We start from the raw sequence: 18934 nt of genomic DNA, 5'->3' as shown, positions 1-18934 counted from the left end.
AGCGCGAGCGGGGGTTCGGGGGCGCGTGTGCTGGGATCCGAGGCGCGAGCGGGGTGCTCGGGGGCGCGTGTGCCTGGCTGGCAGGTGCGCGCGTGCAGGATTTAGAAGCGCGGCTGGTTATGTCCAACAAGGTGACTGTGACTGTATCTAACGCTGCTCTACGGTATATTAGAAAGTGCTGAGAAAGTAAATCCTGAAAGTTTTCGTCACAAGAAAAATTTTTTTTGTAAGTGGATGAGGGCATGGATGTTAAACTTACTGTGGTAGTCTATTTGGCATTCTATGTATGTCAAGTCGTTAGGGGTACACCTTAAACTTCCACGGACCTATGTGTCAATTATGTCTCAATAAAAGTGGGGGAGAAAAGTGGGACCTGGAATGCTCTGGCCAGCCTCGCAGCGGATGGAAGGTTGTCCTTTATATATATATATATATACATATATATATATATATATATATATATTTCCGGAAGTGGGATTTAAAAAACGTAATCACGTGTGCCAAATTGGGGTTACAAGAGTTCTTCATGATTTTGGTTGCTCTCATCCTGGGAAATTCAGTACACAGTCTTGTGTTTTTAAGTTATTATTCGGGGGTGGGTTTATTTGGCTGACAAAAGGACGTGTACCTTCTTTTACACTTCAGTGGCGTAATGCTCCAGTCACAGAGGTAGCGTTTTTCAAGTTTCAAATGAATCTTTCTTACAATTTGTAAACAAGTTACAAAGTTTCTATCATGCAGATGTTATATATCGTGTTTTGGTAGTAACTTTGCAGTACAGATTTCATTTTACCTATTACAGTCCAAAAGATTTTGGAACATTTCGTGATGGGCTGACTTTTTTTTTTCTGTCTAAACCTGCACTGTACAATACCATAGCTGTATGTAGATATTTAAATTAATTAAAATTAAATAAAATTAAAAATTCAATACCCCACTCCCACTAGTGCTCAAGAGCGATCATTCCAGAAAATGCCTTTAAGTGGCACTGGTCTAGAAAATACTTCAATTTAATGTTAAAATCACGTGTTTGTTTTGAAGATTCTCCTCATTTTGCTGCTGTTCCCTTAGATTTAAACTGGCCACAGCAGTAAATTCAGTGGTTGTGGTTTTCGTCTTTGTTGTAGTGCTGGGGTTCTTGGTGTTTTTCTTAACGAATTCATATATTGAGGTGACTGACTATTTTTACAGTTTTTGACTTGCTTTAGAATCGGTAAATTACACAGTTAGTATTATGTTTTATGAAGAGAATCACTTCCTCATCTTCTCTGCCTGCAAACTGCGTGCATGTGGATCCACCCTCTCTCCCACCGTTCTGTTCTCTTTTTCTCTCTTTCTTTCTATATATATGTGTGTGTGTGTGTGTATATGTACATACATATATATCCCCCAACAATCTTATACTATATTTGGGAACAATTAAGAAAGCTCACTCTGTGAGCTTCCCTGGGGGCGCAGTGGTTGAGAGTCCGCCTGCCGATGCAGGGGACGAGGGTTCGTGCCCCGGTCCGGGAAGATCCCACATGCCGCGGAGCGGCTGGGCCCGTGAGCCATGGCCGCTGAGCCTGCGCATCCGGAGCCTGTGTTCCGCAATGGGAGAGGCCACAACAGTGAGAGGCCCACGTACGGCAAAAAAAAAAAAAAAAAAAAAACTTTAAAGAAAGCTCACTCTGTCGCTATTATTACTGCAACTCAAGTGGAAATAGCTGTCTTTTGAATGCATATGTGTCTGGGATGAGTTTGGTTTTTTTCAGCTCGCCTTCTCATCACTGATGTTTATAAATTGCATATGGTCTGTAGGTTTTTTAAAAGTCAGATGGTGAGTAGCTTCTTGCTGCCTTTCATGCCTTAGTATTGTTTTGTGAACACGTATTTTTTCCCCTTAAGCCGTAAGGTAAGTGTGAAGTAAAAATGTAAGTGGATATGCTTAATGGGTGTGCAGATAACCCCCGGTGGGGATGGTATAGGTATAGTTATATATGTGTATTTTCCCACTCCTTAAAGGAAGGGTCTACACCAACTCCTCTTGAATATGTGTAATAAATCACAAGACACATGGAATTAGAATTGAAATTCAAAATTATTCACGGTAACAACAGATTATGAAAGAAACATGACTAGTGGTGTGGGTGAGTGGAGAGATGGGGCTGGGGTGATGCGAAGAGCATACTGCCTCTAGCGGCTGTGTCCCTTTCTTGGGAATTCTCATTCCGGGCACTTGGGTGACCACTTGGGGTTTATACACCTCTGAAACTGGGGTTCAGTCTTCCCCTCCGGACACATAGGAGATATCATCTGATACAGACTGCCCTGTTTTCTCTTCATTTATAAATGATCTCATTCTGAATGTCTATGAACGTAGCCTAGACGTTTTCCGATTTCAGCCTTCGTTAGAAATTCTACCATCTGTAATATTTACTAATGACTTTATTGCTAAGCCCCACCATTGACAACTAAGGGCTCCCTTGGGGACCAGCCTTGATCATCTCCAGCACCCTGTGACCCTGCACAAGTTTTTTAACCTCCTTAAGTTTCCATTTTCTTATTGGCACAGTGGAGATAAGAGTTTCTCCTTTGTCAGGTTACTGAGTGGTTTGAATGAGCTCATGCATCTATAACAGGATGCTAAGTTAGCATTCTTCCTGTCCTGCAGTGCCTGTGGCATGGCTGCCATAGATCTAATACTGCAGTGAAGCTGAGATCATCACCCACATGTAAATATACAAGGAAGAGGTTAAAGAACCCGTTTTATATCTTACAGGCTCCGGTGAATTTCCCTGATCACTCTTCTTACAGGAAGAGTGATCAGGGAAGAGATGTCTTCCCAGGAGAGAACGGATGCCGTGCTGTGACCTTCAGGGTCAGGGAAAGTTATCCCCATGGAGTAAATATCAAGAGCAGTGGGAGAGAAAAGCTGCATTTCACCTATATTCCGTGCATTTGCTTGTTCGCTTTATCAGTTACACGTATAAAGTAAATATTTAACGTGTGCCTGGCTCTCTTAATCTGTTTGGGCTGCTATAACAAAAGCCCACAGACTAGGTAGCTTATACACAACAGAACTTTAATTTCTCACAGTCCCAGAGGCTGAGAAGTCTAAGGTCCAGGCTCCAGCATGGCCTTGTTGTGGTGAAGGCCCTCTTCCTGACTCATGTGAAGTCAGCACCTTCTTGCTGTGCCCTCACATGGGGGAAGCTCTGGGGGGTCTCTTTTATAAGAGCACTAATCCCATTCATGAGGGCTTCACCCTTGTGACCTAAGCACCTCTCAAAGGCCCCACCTCTTAATGCGATCATTTTAGGGGGGCTTAAGATTTAAACACATTAATTTTGAGGGGACGCAAACATTTAGACCATAGCACTGGCACAAGGCATTTACTTAACATGTGTGTACTATTCTCACCATTTATATTTTTATCCTTATCATTATACTGAGTTGGTTTGTATGTTTATTAGCAAATGTGGATCTAACACTTTCAGTAGATATACTGATGTTAAAATAAAGAAATATGCTTCATGCCCTTATAGAGCTTACATTCTGTTGAGAGAAATAATAAAGAATAATTACAGGGCTTCCCTGGTGGCGCAGTGGTTAAGAATCCGCCTGCCAATGCAGGGGACACGGTTCGAGCCCTGGTCCGGGAAGATCCCATATGCTGCGGAGCAGCTAAGCCTGTGCACCACAACTACTGAACCTGCGCTCTAGAGCCCGTGAGCCACAACTACTGAGCCCGTGTGCTACAACTACTGAAGCCCACACACCTAGAGCCCGTGCTCCGCAACAAGAGAATCCACTGCAATGAGAAGCCCGCACACCGCAAGGAAGAGTAGCCCCCGCTCACCGCAACTAGAGAAAGCCCATGCGCAGCAACAAAGACCCAACACAGCCAAAAATAAATGAATAAATAAATTAAAAAAAAAAGAATAATTATACAATTTAATAAATGCCTCAAAGGAACATTCCTTACAGATACATTGATACACTTTTGCTTTGTGTCCAGACATTCAATTAAAAAGAAAAAAAAAAGGTTCCCTGGGCAAATGGCATCTGAAAGACAACAGAGCATTGCTAGTCAATATGATGCTTCGTGTGTAGTGTAATTACACACACACACACACACACACACACACACACACACACACACGGATTAACAGTGAGCTCAATCTAGTGGGCTTGTCTAAAAATTGAGGTCAGCTACCACATGTTTCAAAGTGAATGCTGTTTGTTCAGTGTTCATACTGCTCTTTCTTTGCCAACTGGGAAAAATTGGGCATTTCTCATTTCTTAGATTATAAGAATTACCTAATATAAATCTCTGTATGCAGAAGAATAACAGTGAACTAAATCTTACTTGTAATAAGATAGCAATTGGATTTACATGAAATGTGTAATAAGATCCATTGGGACAAAGTCTAGTGAAGATCTGTGCCCCTAAGGAAATGAGTCAAGGGGCTTAAGGAGAAAGAAAGAGATGCAGGCAGTGCCGATGTGGATGAGAGAAGGAAGCAGCACCAGTGCTGAAAAGAAGCAGAGCATTGCTGCCTGGATCAGGGGATTAATCCACTTATACTTACAAGGAACTTGAAGTATAAGTCCTTGGAAGAAGAGCCTGGCATTAGATAACAGGATTTCCTTTCCTTTTAATCCTCTCCTTCTTGCTGACTTGGAGTGTATGGGGAAAATACAACCCAAATTAATGTTGCCTTTGAACTTTTAGAGCACTCTGTGAATGGCTCCTGAGGTCAACCTTTATAACAAGGGCTAAATGGTTTGTTTGTAACTGTTACTGCTAAGCATCCTCTAGCAGTCCTTGTAGGAGCATTTGGTACCTGGATGACTGGTAAGAAATGATACCTGCAAGGCTAGCAAACAATGAGTGCTTGAAAAGTGAGACTGACAACCCTTAATTACAGGGTTGAATTTTCCTCCAAAGACAAAGACAGTTTCAGGGGACCAGGGTGTAGGTTGTGGGCAGTGTGAACTATTCACTGTTAAGTTTGGGTACCTGACAAGTTAAACATTGTGGAATCAGGAACAAAAGCTGAGAACCCTCGCAACAATCAGGTACTAAATTATTTAAATGTAACTAGTTCATGCAACACTTTATATTATTCTTTAGTCATTAAAGTAAAACTACTGGGAGTTTCCTCTTTGGGCTCCAGCAGTATAATGCCTACGGCTCACATAGTACTTTCTTTTTCTTATAAATTTATTTATTTTATTTATTTATTTTGGGCTGCGTTGGGTCTTCGTTGCTGCACGTGGGCTTTCTCTAGTTGCGGTGAGCAGGGGCTACTCTTCCTTTCACTGCGCGGGCTTCTCATTGCGGTGGCTTCTCTTGTTGCAGAACACGGGCTGTAGGCGCATGGGCTTCAGTAGTTGTGGCACGCAGGCTCAGTAGTTGTGGCTCGTGGGCTCTGGAGTGCAGGCTCAGTAGTTGTGGCACATGGACTCAGTGGCTCCGCAGCATGTGGGATCTTCCTGGACCAGGGCTCGAACCGTGTCCCCTGCATTGGCAGGCAGATTCTTAACCACTGCGCCACCAGGGAAGCCCTCACATAGTACTTTTAATTCTACCCAGGAGTTGTTGATTTACTTCTGTTTCTTGAGAGCAGAAAATGCATTTTATATTCTTTTAATGCTCCTAGTGCTTTTTCTTGTAACTTCAAGGGGGTTTGCAATTAAAGAAGGTGGCCATCATTCATGTAGTCATGTTTTAATTTCTATGTGACATTCCATAAATATTACATGATTTATATGATGTTAAACAAGTTATGTATAAAGATTTGTGACGTTCCAGGCACAGGGTGCTAGAGGTATAGTGATTAAATAAATAAATACAGACATAAACATAGCTACATATAGAGACAGCCATGGTTCCTGCCCCCGTGACATTTTTATGGGCTATCCAGAGGACTCTTATCGGGGACTTTACAGACAGGAGACCCCAAGATAAAATCAGGTTCTGTGGTAAGAATTTGGCTACAGGCACTAAAACAATTGTAACCTTTAAACAATTACAACCTAAAAGGGCTTCCTCTTTAAATGGCTGCTGAAACGTAAGCATTTATTTTTCTTACCCCATGAGACCCCAGTGTAGAGGGAAGGAAGTGAAATATGAATAGTTGATGGAAAGAGAAAGTAGCCTCTTTGGGACAGAGGAGCTTGCCAAGGAGGCGAGAGAGCTGGGGTGGAGAGCAACGTCCCCACCCAAGCACAGATATGTTCTGTGCAAGATATTTTTGACATTTAAAATAAAATAATAAATAACTAACTTAAATAATTAAATAATAATGTTATGACCAAAACTCAAAGAGAAAGCTCTGGGTACCCAGACCCATCGCACTGGGCAGAGATATTTGGACAAAATGCAAGACCGTGCATCTGGACTAAAGATAACACACTTGCCTGTAGGTATGGATTAATCTTAAGCTGGAAGTAAAGTATCGTGATCTGAGACCTTCAAATAAAAGCTGATATAAAATCTGTAAACTCCTTTGGGTCCAGAAAGAGGCAACCATGAAGGTAACCCACAGGGAAGCCCATACAACCCTGGGGATGCCCAAAGGATGAATCCAGACATCAGCTATAAACATAAGAGGAAATTCAACAACAGTAAATATGCCAAGGAAACAGGGAAAAATCTATAAACTTTTGGATGTTAAAAAATAAACGAGGTTGTGTACAAAGCAATAAGCGTTAACCTGTCTTTACACTTCTCATCAGTAATGGATTCTAGACTACAACTGACCAATGCCTTCAAAGTTTGGAGGGAAACCATTCTGAGACTGCTGTTTTATTCACATCTAAATCATCAGTCAACTCTCGGTTCTCAGAAAACCTACTTTGCAATCTGCATATGAGAAAATGATTGAAAAATGTATGCACTCAAGAAAACTGAGAAGAATAATCATGAAAGTGGGACAAATGAGAAAGAAGAAAGAGTGGAGCTGACCCAGGAATCCAGTGCAAAGAAATCCCCGAATGACACCGTGTGCAGAAAGCAATCTGTCGAAATTAAAACTGGAGATCATTTCCAGGAAGCTCCAAAGAGAATATTGAGGAGAATATCCCGGATTCCAAGAAATATCCAATGACTTACATGATGTTATTGACCCGGTAAAGAGAGGCTGTTTCTTTTTCAGCAATAAAGGGGAACAGTCAAAAGCTGAGGGAGAAAAACTGTTAAGAAAAATCATGGTCCAAACATGAAGCAAACAAGAATATGACATCATTTTATTAGTTGATGCAGTCCATTTGCCTATTAACCTAGGTAATGTTTCCTCTGAGTGAACAGGAAGCCTGACAGTTCATCTGTAGAAATGTCAATTACTGGTTTTTACTTGGTCCTAGAGCATTTACATGTAATAATATTATAAATGCCACTTACTGGTTTTCAGTTTTTAGAATCAACCCCCTTCCACATTGAATATATGTGTGTGTGTGTATATAGTTTATATACATATTTTTTGTTTGTTTTTACACAATTGAAGATAAATATTTTGTCCATGTTAAAATAAAGGTAAAACTGACAGATAGGAGAGATGAGAGAATCTGGAGAACAGAGAGTTAGAGAGAAGTGTATGAATATTCTCATCTAAAATGTTCAAGATCCTATTCAAATTTTAGGCCAAGAAATAGAGGATTAAGGCCACTTAAAAATAGAAATGTATAAGGAGAAATAAAACTATTGGCTTTTGCAAGCAAAACGATATCAACATAACAGTGAGCTAAAGTCTCTTCTTTCATTGGTTTTTACTTTAGATAATACCATAAAATTGGAAATCAATGGATAACATCCCAAATAAAGTGGTCAATGGATAGAGGAAAATTATTTAAAAATTAGAGTGCTTTTCATTAGAACAACTAAGAAAGTAAACGCTTGAAAATAAGCTTGGGAAGTGGAATTGACAGTGTGGGCAGAAAGACCATGAGGGGAAATGAGTTATTGTAGCTACATCGCAAGCCCTTATTTATTCTAATTTTCATCAGGTGCGTGTGTGAAGTTGCTATCCATTAGCACAGGAAAACAGAACATTGCTGTCTAACATCCCCTTTATTAAGTTGTGAGTAACTAGTTTTGGTGTCTTCTGGGACCTCACGTAATTTTACCCACCAGAACCTCAGAACAGCGGTGGATCTATGTGGAACTCTGACAGCCTTGCCTTCTCTTTGACCTTTTATACATTAATCTTTCACTGATTCCTACTGTTGCTGTGGGAGAGAGAAATTTAATTCTCCCTTTCAGCTACCGAAAGAGCCAGGATTTAGAGTGTTAGATGCTTCGTTTTAGATGCCTTCCAGGGAGTCTGAGAACTAATTTCTTCTTACAGTGGGTACGAAATGGACGTTAGCTGTTTTAATCATCTGTGTAATTTACATCTTAGAAAGACACTGAGGGGACACAAATAACTGTGTTGGGGGCTCTGAGCTAGCATGCTAATTCCTAATGTTCTAAGAATATGAGATAAGAAAATTTGGGGAAACATCATGGTGAAGAGCTGGGTTTTTCAGTTACAATTTCTGCCTACTATATAAACGACTGGAAAGTCTCCTTGACTCTAAAACAGGAGCTCTGACTAAAAAGAAGTTCTATAAAAAGAAAAGAAATTAAGTCTGTAAATCTCACCTGATTATATCCAATAATATTTCTCCCAAATTAATTCATGGCTAGAAATATTAGTCTTTTAGTTACATCTGAGAGAGATTTCTATTCTGGAATCAGGAGACACTCAGTTAAATCTGGGTTACATTTCATTTTCAAAACTAATCATACAAATTTGACATGTGTGCTTATAATTTTAAAAGTGGAGTGTTTGAATGGATGTACAAGTGAAGGACATTTTGAGGGGAAACATTTGCGCTTCAAAGTGCGTTTAGAAAAAGATTTGATATTGAAGATTTCAGTGCCACCTATTTTCTCTCATAAGTTTGTGCTTCAACGTCCTTTTAAAATGCAGAATCATACTTCCGTGTTTGTGACCCATTTTTTCCAGTGAATGAAAATGTTGTCCTTACTTTGGGTTCAATTTCACAGCATAACCAAATGTTAGGCCTGAGAGAGACTTCGGAGACAAAGAATCTCCCCTTTCACACACTGCTGAACAGAGAAGGGAACATGGGGGGTGTTAAGTCACTGGATTCCCTGCCCCTGCCGCCATTTTCCATTTGTAGCTGGGAGAGCTTGGAATGCATCCTGGCCCCACACCATCCCACCAGACCTCTGAGAACGGACACTTCGTCAGTCCTGCTGCTGTCCTGTCCTCAGTTGAGGCCCAGCCCTAGCAATCTGGTTTCTAGTGTATTCCAGAGACCAGGCCCCTGGTTTGTGCCTAGTTTTGGTTCCTAGATCCACGTCGCTGGAGGCTTGTGGCTGAGTCCAATTCTGTTGCCCGAGTCCCTCTGGAACTAACACTTGGCCCTCACCGATCCCGTCCAGGAATTAGGAGCTGGGTCCCTGGATGCTGACTCCCTGATCCTGACCGCCGGATGGGAAATCCAGATGTTGCCTTGTGTATCATTCTTCTTCCTGTGTTACGGGGCATCTGACTCAGTAATTACTGCTGTTCTGCATTGAATAGTTACTGCCTATGGCCCTCTTCTTTGAGTGTCTTGTTCTACCTCCTAAGCTGAACTTCTGCATTTGGATCTTTTTAAAAGCACCTGTTCCATACCAAGAGACAGATCTGATTTTAATTCTGATAAACTCTTCTGCGGCGGATGTGTACACAGTAAGATTGTATCAGTTTCCTAGGGCTGCTGTCACAAGGTGCCACAGACTGGGTGGTCTAAACAACAGAAATTTGCTTTCTCCCAGTTCTGGAGGCTGGGACTGCAGCAGCTAAGTGTTGGCAGGGTTGATTCCTTCTGAGGGCCATGGAAGGACCTGTCTAGGCCTCTCTCCTTCGCTTGTGCTTGGCTGTCTTCTTCCTGAGTCTTCACGTTGTCTTTTCTCTGTGTGTTTCCACGTTTCCTCTTCTTACGAGGACAGCAGGCATGTTGGATTAGGGGCCATCCTAATGAAATCATTTTAAACTGATTATCTCTTTAAAGATCCCATCTCCAAGTATGGTTGCACTCTGAGGTACTGGGGGTGAGGACTTCAACATAGGAATTCTGGCAGAACACAATTCCGTTCATATTAATAGTATTCGCAGGAGGGAAGAGACCAAGGCCTCCGCCTGTTTGTGTTCATACTAATGAACATGGTAAATACTCCTGTTTGGGGTTTGTCTCCATTGGTTTTCATCTGTGGAAAGTATAAGATCATCAAGAATCTTACTGGGTAGTTACGTTATGAAGAGGATTGCTGTCCGAGATCAGGAAGACACAGATAGTTTGAGGCACTGCCAGAGACTAGACCCCTTGGGCATGTTTCTTAACCTTGGTAAGCCTCAAGTTCATCCTTTTAGGAACTTGGAGTGAATAACTGTACACATTCTGTGGAGTCCTCGTAAAGATTAAATGAGGTGATGGGTACGGCTCTGTGTCCCTGATACACAGCAAGTGCTCAATAAGCGTTTCTATTTCTGTGACACCAAATAGGATATATAGATAACACATGTTACAGGAACTAGGGGGAAAGCTGGGATGCTGAGGCTTCGTGTTGGAGCTGGGGAAGAATTTGGCAGGAAGAATAGATGTGGCATTTGAGTCAGAGAGATAGGCCTGAGCAATGAGAGATGGGGAGACACCCACTTCTGGCAGCAGGAAGCTTCCAGACCTGTGGAAGGAAAGAGCCCAGAGGCCACCGATCAAGAGAACAGCTTTGATCCCAGTTTTAAGGACTGGATTACCTTGGGCCACAGAATGAGAGGGATAGAGCATATCAGTGATCCTGAACCTTGGATGAACTTTAGAATCTCCTGGAGGGCTTAGAGGTGATCATAGTAAGTGACGTAAGTCAGACAGAGAAAGACAAATACCATCTAACATCACTTACATGAGGAATCTAAAATATGACGCAAGTGAACTTACAAAACTGAAACAGACTCACAGACATGGAGAACAGACTTGTGGTTGCCAAAGGGGAGGGGAGCTGGGGGAGGGAAGGATTGGGAGGTTGGGATTAGCAGACGCAAACTATTATATATGGGATGGATAAACAACAAGGTCCGACTATAGAGCACAGGGAACTATATCCAGTCTCCTGGGATAAACCATAATGGAAAATAATAGAAAAAAGGATATATATATACATGTATAACTGAGTTTCTTGGCTGTACAGCAGAAATTAACACAACATTGAAAATCATCTATACTTCAATTTAAAAAAAAAGTGTTGAGGCAGCACCAAAAGGGAGTCTGACTTGGTCAGTGAGCAGCCAGGCCCTGATTTATTTTAGTGCCTGTGGCTGAGTCGAGAACTGTAGGATTATAATCACTTGAGCTTCGTAAACAAGATGCTAATGTTCAGGCCCCAAGCCCAGAGCTCCTGATCTGATGGTTCTGGGCTGAGGCCCAGGCGTCCTCATTGTTGTTTTTAGCATCTGTTTGGTGATTCCAACGTGAGGTCAAGGTTATGACGACAGGGCCTCATCGTCTTCAAGGACCTTACCAAGTCTCAGACCTGACCCTTCATACATTATGAAGTGCCGGTTCTTCCATGAAAGTTGTTATTTTGTATCACATGAGCATCCCATGAAAAGAAAAATTGCTTATTTATACAGGGACACGTTTGACTGGAAAAAGCATCCAGAATGACTCAACGTATGTTTAGGGGATGGAATAAAGAGTTGGCCGTTTCCCACCCAGGTAGAGCTGACCCTGGAACAACATGGGTTTGAATTGTAGGTCCACTTGTATGTGGATTTCTTTCACTAAATGCACACTGCAGTACTACACGACCCGGGGAATCCGGGATGTTTAGTTTATAAAATATAACTGCATCTCAAAGAATGTCGTGGCAGGATAAACACTTTATGCTCGATATGGGTAAATATTTCTTATTATAATAGTGTGTATTATACACAAATTGCAAGCCAGATCAATTTCCAGGAAAAGAGGCACTGGTTAAAGGAATGCTGTGTAAAAATTATGTTCTATATTCTTGTATTTATGACATAAAATGTTTGTGATGGTTAAGAGAGAGGCATTGCTAGTTGTATGTATACTATATGGTATGTTTTTGAAAAAAATGTTTGCATAATATGTGTAAAGGAAACTGGAAGGATGTACATCAAAGTGTTGAGTATACTTATATCTGGACTATAAAACAGCACACATTCTTTATGTTTCCTTTTGTCTTCTTTGTATTTTTAAACTCCTACTGTAAACATATTCCTTTGTTTTAGCTTAATTTGAGTTTTCTGGTTACCATTCATTCCTTTGCTTTGCTTTTTCTCTTCATGCCTTCTATTAGATTGATCAGGTGGTTTTATGTGCTTTTTCACTTATTTTAGAGCGTAGCGCATTATACATTCCTTTGGTATTCTTTTTTTTTTAGATGTTGGGGGTAGGAGTTTATTAATTAATTTATTTATTTTTGCTGTGTTGGGTCTCCGTTTCTGTGCGAGGGCTTTCCCTAGTTGTGGCAAGCGGGGGCCACTCTTCATCGCGGTGCGCGGGCCTCTCACTATCGCGCCCTCTCTTGTAGCGGAGCACAGGCTCCAGACGCGCAGGCTCAGTAGTTGTGGCTCACGGGCCGAGTTGCTCCGCGGCATGTGGGATCCTCCCAGACCAGGGCTCGAACCCGTGTCCCCTGCATTAGCAGGCAGATTCTCAACCACTGCGCCACCAGGGAAGCCCTTTCTTTGGTATTCTTTAATGTAAAGCTGAGCTCTTCAGTGCAATACTTAGTTTTATAATTTGTTAGCAAAACTCTAAAATTAAATCGTTATCCCTGTGAAAGAAGACTTTAGCAAGCTTTAACATTCCTCTAAATTTACTGTTTTTTCCACTGTCTATGTTATTGTTATCTAGAATAGGTTCAGGTTGTCTTTACACATTCGTATAAGTAGATAATACTTACGTAAATTTACCAATGTGTTTAACATGTTTAACTGATTTCACGTTCATCATTACATTTTACATCTCACTTTTCTTTCCACCTTCATTTTTCTTCTTGTCAGAGCATATCTTTAATTGATTCTTCCAGTGAGAGTCTGGGGGTGTTTAATACCATTAGTTTGTTATCATTCCTTTCAGGACATCCTAGTAGTGTGTTCAGCATAGGCTTTTTCTCTTCCATAGAGATAAGAGATAGTAAAACTACTATTTATTTTTTGGAATCAATATTTTATTATTTTACAGAAGAGAAGGTGTGTTTCATCTTGACCTGAAGCACATATATCATTTTTTAAGAAGACAATTTTTTAATTAATTGAGGGAGGACTAAGCAAACCAAAAATGCGGTGACCCTTAATCATAGTATAAAACAAAGAAAATGCTTGCCTTTTGTGATTTGGTTGGAAATTCAATTGAGGTAGAACTGAGGGAACCTCATATTCTTGGAAATCACTGGTTCTGATATGTTTTGTTTTGTTTAGTTCATAAATAGGTTTGAAAAGTTCTTCTAAAAAAACAGAAAAAAGGGAAACAAATGGGATAAAAATAAATAGGGAAATTAGGTCTTGTATTAATGAGGTAAAACTGTAAGTTATTATATAGCATTTAATTAATTAGCTTGTGCATCGTGTAAATAATCTTCCACCTCTCCTTGACGATGTGCTTTCTTTAATAACTTGCTGTTTGAAGTTTTGTCATTTCTAACATTTCTACTCAGCCCTTTGAATTAGTTGTTTTCTTTTTTGTTTTTTTTTTTTTACCTATCAGTTTGAGGATTTGGGTAAAACTTGCCTGATAGAGTGATGTTTTTTGGGATTTTTTTAAAATTTAATTTTATTTACTTTTTTATACAGCAGGTTCTTTTTAGCCATCCATTTTATACACATCAGTATATACAGGTCAATCCCAATCTCCCAATTCATCACACCACCACCACCACCCCCTGCCGCTTTCCCTCCTTGGTGTCCATACGTTTGTTCTCTACATCTGTGTCTCATCCTGCAAACCGGTTCATCTGTACCATTTTTCTAGGTTCCGCATATATGCGTTAACATACGACATTTGTTTTTCTCTTTCTGACTTACTTCACTCTGTATGACAGTCCCTAGATCCATCCACATCTCTACAAATGACCCAATTTCATTCTTTTTTATGGCTGAGTAATATCCCATTGTATATGTATCACATCTTCTTTATCCATTTAGTTGTCGATGGGCATTTAGGTTGCTTCCATGACCTGGCTATTGTAAAGAGTGCTGCAATGAACAGTGGGGTGCAAGTGTCTTTTTGAATTACAGTTTTCTCTGGGTATATGCCCAGTAGTGGGATTGCTGGGTCATATGGTAATTCTATTTTTAGTTTTTTAAGGAACCTCCATACTGTTCTCCATAGTGGCTGTATCAATTTACATTCCCACCTGCCAAAGCAACAGGGTTCCCTTTTCTCTACACCCTCTCCAGCATTTGTGGCTTGTAGATTTTCTGATGCTGCCCATTCTAACTGGTGTGAGGTGATACCTCATTGTAGTTTTGATTTGCATTTCTCTAATGATTAGTGATGTTGAGCAGCTTTTCATGTGCTTCTTGGCCGTCTGTATGTCTTCTTTGGAGAAATGTCTATTTAGGTCTTCTGCCCATTTTCGGATTGGGTTGTTTGTTTCTTTAATATTGAGCTGCATGAGCTGTTTATATATTTTGGAGATTAATCCTTTGTCCGTTGATTCATTTGCAAATATTTTCTCCCATTTTGAGGGTTGTCTTTTCATCTTATTTATGGTTTCCTTTGCTGTGCAAAAGCTTTTAAATTTCATTAGGTCCCATTTGTTTATTTTTCTTTTTATTTCCATTACTCTAGGAGGTGGATCAAAAAATATCTTGCTGTGATTTATGTCAAAGAATGTTCTTCCTATGTTTTCCTCTAAGAGTTTTATAATCCGGTCTTACATTTAGGTCTCTAATCCATTTTGAGTTTATTTTTGTGTATGGTGTTAGGGAGTGTTCTAATTTCATTCTTTTACATGTAGCTGTCCAGTTTTCCCAGCACCACTTATTGAAGAGACTGTCTTTTCTCCATTGTATATCCTTGCCTCCTTTGTCCTGGATTAGTTGACCATAGGTGCGTGGGTTTATCTCTGGGCTTCCTGTTTTGTTCCATGGATCTATGTTTTTGTTTTTGTGCCAGTATCATAATGTCTTGATTACTGTACCTTTGTAGTATAGTCTGAAATCAGGGAGTCTGATTCCTCCAGCTCCGTTTTTTTCCCTCAAGGTTGCTTTGGCTATTCAGGATCTTTTGTGTCTCCATACAAATTTTAAGATTTTTTTTGTTCTCCTTCTGTAAAAAATGCCATTGGTAATTTGATAGGGATTGCATTGAATCTGTAGATTGCTTTGGGTAGTATAGTCATTTTCACAATATTGATTCTTCCAATCCAAGAACATGGTATATCTCTCCATCTGTTGGTATCATCTTTAATTTCTTTCATCAGTGTCATATAGTTTTCTGCATACAGGTCTTTTGTCTACCTAGGTAGGTTTATTCCTAGGTATATTATTCTTTTTGTTGCAATGGTAAATGGGAATGTTTCCATAATTTCTCTTTCAGATTTTTCATCATTGATGTATAGGAATGCAAGAGATTTCTGTGCATTAATTTTGTTTCCTGCAACTTTACCAATTTCATTGATTAGCTCTAGTAGTTTTCTGGTGGCATCTTTAGTATTCTCTATGTATAGTATCATGTCATCTGGAAACAGTGACAGTTTTACTTCTTCTTTCCCAATTTGTATTCCTTTTATTTCTTTTTCTTCCCTGATTGCCATGGCTAGGACTTCCAAAACTATGTTGAATAATAGTAGTGAAAGTGGACATCCTTGTGTTGTTCCTGATCTTAGAGGAAATGCTTCCAGTTTTTCACCACTGGGAATAATGTTTGCTGTGGGTTTGTCATATATGGCCTTAATTAGGTTGATGTGGCTTCCCTCTATGCCCACTTTCTGGAGAGTTTTTATCATAAGTGGGTGTTGAATTTTGTCAAAAGCTTTTTCTGCATCTATTGAGATGATCATATGGTTTTTATTCTTCAATTTGTTAATATGGTGTATCACATTGATTGATTTGCGTATATTGAAGAATCCTAGCATCCCTGAAATAAATCCCGCTTGATCATGGTGTATGATCCTTTTAATGTGTTGTTGGATTCTGTTTGCTAGTATTTTGGTGAGGATTTTTGCATCTATATTCATCAGTGATATTGATCTGTAATTTTCTTTTTTTGTAGTATCTTTGTCTGGTTTTGGTATCAGGGTGACGGTGGCCTCATAGAATGAGTTTGGGAGTGTTCCTTCCTCTGCAGTTGTTTGGAAGAGTTTGAGAAGGATGGGTGTTAGGTCTTCTCTAAATGTTTGATAGAATTCACCTGTGAAGCCATCTGGTCCTGGACTTTTGTTTGTGGGAAGATCTTTAATCACAGTTTCAATTTCATTACTTGTGATTGGTCTGTTCATATTTTCTGTTTCTTCCTGGCTCAGTCTTTGGAGGTTATACCTTTCTAAGAATTTGTCCATTTCTTCCAGGTTGTCCATTTTATTGGCATAGAGTTGCTTGTAGTAGTCTCTTAGGATGCTTCGTATTTCTGCAGTGTCTGTTGTAACTCTTCCTTTTTCGTTTCTAATTTTATTGATTTGAGTCCTCTCCCTCTTTTCCTTGATGAGTCTGGCTAATGTCTTATCAATTTTGTTTATCTTCTCAAATAGCCAGCTTTTAGTTTTATTAATGTTTGCTATTGTTTTCTTTGTTTCTATTTATTTCTGCTCTGATCTTCATGATTTCTTTTCTTCTGCTAACTTTGGGTTTTGTTTGTTCTTCTTTCTCTAGTTCCTTTAGGTGTAAGGTTAGATTGTTTATTTGAGATGTTTCTTGTTTCTTGAGGTAGGCTTGTATAGCTATAATCTACCCTCTTAGAACTGCTTTTGCGGCATCCTGTAGGTTTTGGGTTGTCGTGTTTTCATTGTCATTTGTCTCTAGGTATTTTTTGATTTCTTCTTTGATTTCTTCAGTGGTCACTTGGTTATTTAGTAATGTATTGTTTAGCCTCCATGTGTTTGTGTTTTTTATGTTTTTTTCCCCATGTAATTGATTTCTAATCTCATAGCGTTGTAGTCAGAAAAGATGCTTGATATGATTTCAGTTTTCTTAAATTTACTGAAGCTTGACTTGTGACCCAAGATGTGATTTATCCTGGAGAATGTTCTGTGAGCACTTGAGAAGAAAGTGTAATCTGCTGTTTTTGGATGGAATGTCCTATAAATATCAATTAAATCTATGTGGTCTATTGTGTCATTTAAAGCTTGTGTTTCCTTATTAATTTTCTGTTTGGATGATCTGTCCATTGGTGTAAGTGTGGTGTTAAAGTCCCCCACTATTATTGTATCACTGTCAATTTCCTGTTTTATAGCTGTTAGCAGTTGCCTTATGTATTGAGGTGCTCTTATGTTGGATGCATATATATTTATAATTGTTATATCTTCTTCTTGGATTGATCCCTTGATCATTATGCAGTGTCCTTCCTTGTCTCTTGTAACATTCTTTATTTTAAAATCTATTTTATCTGATATGAGTATCACTACTCCAGCTTTCTTTTGATTTCCATTTGCATGGAATATCTTTTTCTATCCCCTCACTTTCAGTCTGTATGTGTCTCTAGGTTTGAAGTGGGTTTCTTATAGACAGCATATATATTGGTCTTGTTTTTGTGTCCATTCAGTGAGCCTGTGTCTTTTGGTTGGAGCATTTAATCCATTCACGTTTAAGGTAATTATTGATATGTATGTTCCTATTACCATTTTCTTAATTGTTTTTGGTTTGTTTTTGTAGGTCCTTTTCTTCTCTTGTGTTTCCCACTTAGAGAAGTTCCTTTAGCATTTGTTGTAGAGCTGGTTTGGTGGTGTTGAATTCTCTTAGCTTTTGCTTGTCTGTAAAGCTTTTGATTTCTCCATCGAATCTGAATGAGATCCTTGCTGGATAGAGTAATCTTGGTTGTAGGTTTTTCCCTTTTATCACTTTAAATATATCATGCCACTCCCTTCTGGCTTGTAGAGTTTCTGCTGAGAAATCAGCTGTTAACCTTATGGGAGTTCCCTTGTATGTTATTTGTTGTTTTTCCCTTGCTGCTTTCAATAATTTTTCTTTGTCTTTAATTTTTGCCAATTTGCTTACTATGTGTCTCGGCATGTTTCTCCTTGGGTTTATCCTGTATGGGACTCTCTGTGCTTCTTGGACTTGGGTGGCTATTTCCTTTCCCATGTTAGGGAAGTTTTCAACTATAATCTCTTCAAATATTTTCTTGGGTCCTTTCTCTCTCTCTTCTCCTTCTGGGACCCCCTATAATGTGACGTTGTTGTGTTTAATGTTGTCCCAGTGGTCTCTTAAGCTGTCTTCCTTTCTTTTCATTCTTTTTTCTTTATTCTCTTCTGCAGCAGTGAATTCCACCATTCTGTCTTCCAGGTCACTTATCCGTTCTTCCTCAGTTAATTTGCTATTGATTCCTTCCAGTGTATTTTTCATTTCAGTTATTGTATTGTTCATCTCTGTTTGTTCTTTAATTCTTCTAGGTATTTGTTAAACATTTCTTGCATCTTCTCGATCTTTGCCTCCATTCTTTTTCCGACTCCTGGATCATCTTCACTGTCATTATTCTGAATTCTTTTTCTGGAAGGGTGCGTATCTCCACTTCATTTAGTTGTTTTTCTGGGGTTTTATCTTGTTCCTTCATCTGGTACATAGCCCTCTGCCTTTTCATCTTGTCTGTCTTTCTATGAATGTGGTTTTTGTTCCCCAAGCTGCAGGGTTGTAGTTCTTCTTGCTTCTGCTGTCTGCCCTCTGGTGGATGAGACTATCTCGAATTAGTTGTTTTCTTAGTGGAGAAATAA

The 18934-nt window shown here is 39.6% G+C and overlaps 1 protein-coding gene across 2 annotated transcripts in view; it reads left to right on the top strand.

Moving 5' to 3' along the window:
• RIMS1 (regulating synaptic membrane exocytosis 1) overlaps positions 1-18934 on the top strand; it is a 471448-nt gene that overhangs the window by 257855 nt on the left and 194659 nt on the right. The gene's annotated exons all lie outside the window — the stretch shown is intronic.

Source organism: Aethalodelphis obliquidens, unplaced genomic scaffold (genome assembly GCF_003676395.1).
Source record: "Aethalodelphis obliquidens isolate GAN/ISIS:26980383/991018 unplaced genomic scaffold, ASM367639v1 scaffold3, whole genome shotgun sequence".
NCBI classification, from domain to species: Eukaryota; Metazoa; Chordata; class Mammalia; order Artiodactyla; family Delphinidae; genus Aethalodelphis; species Aethalodelphis obliquidens.
This window is presented reverse-complemented; position numbering and strand designations above follow the sequence as displayed.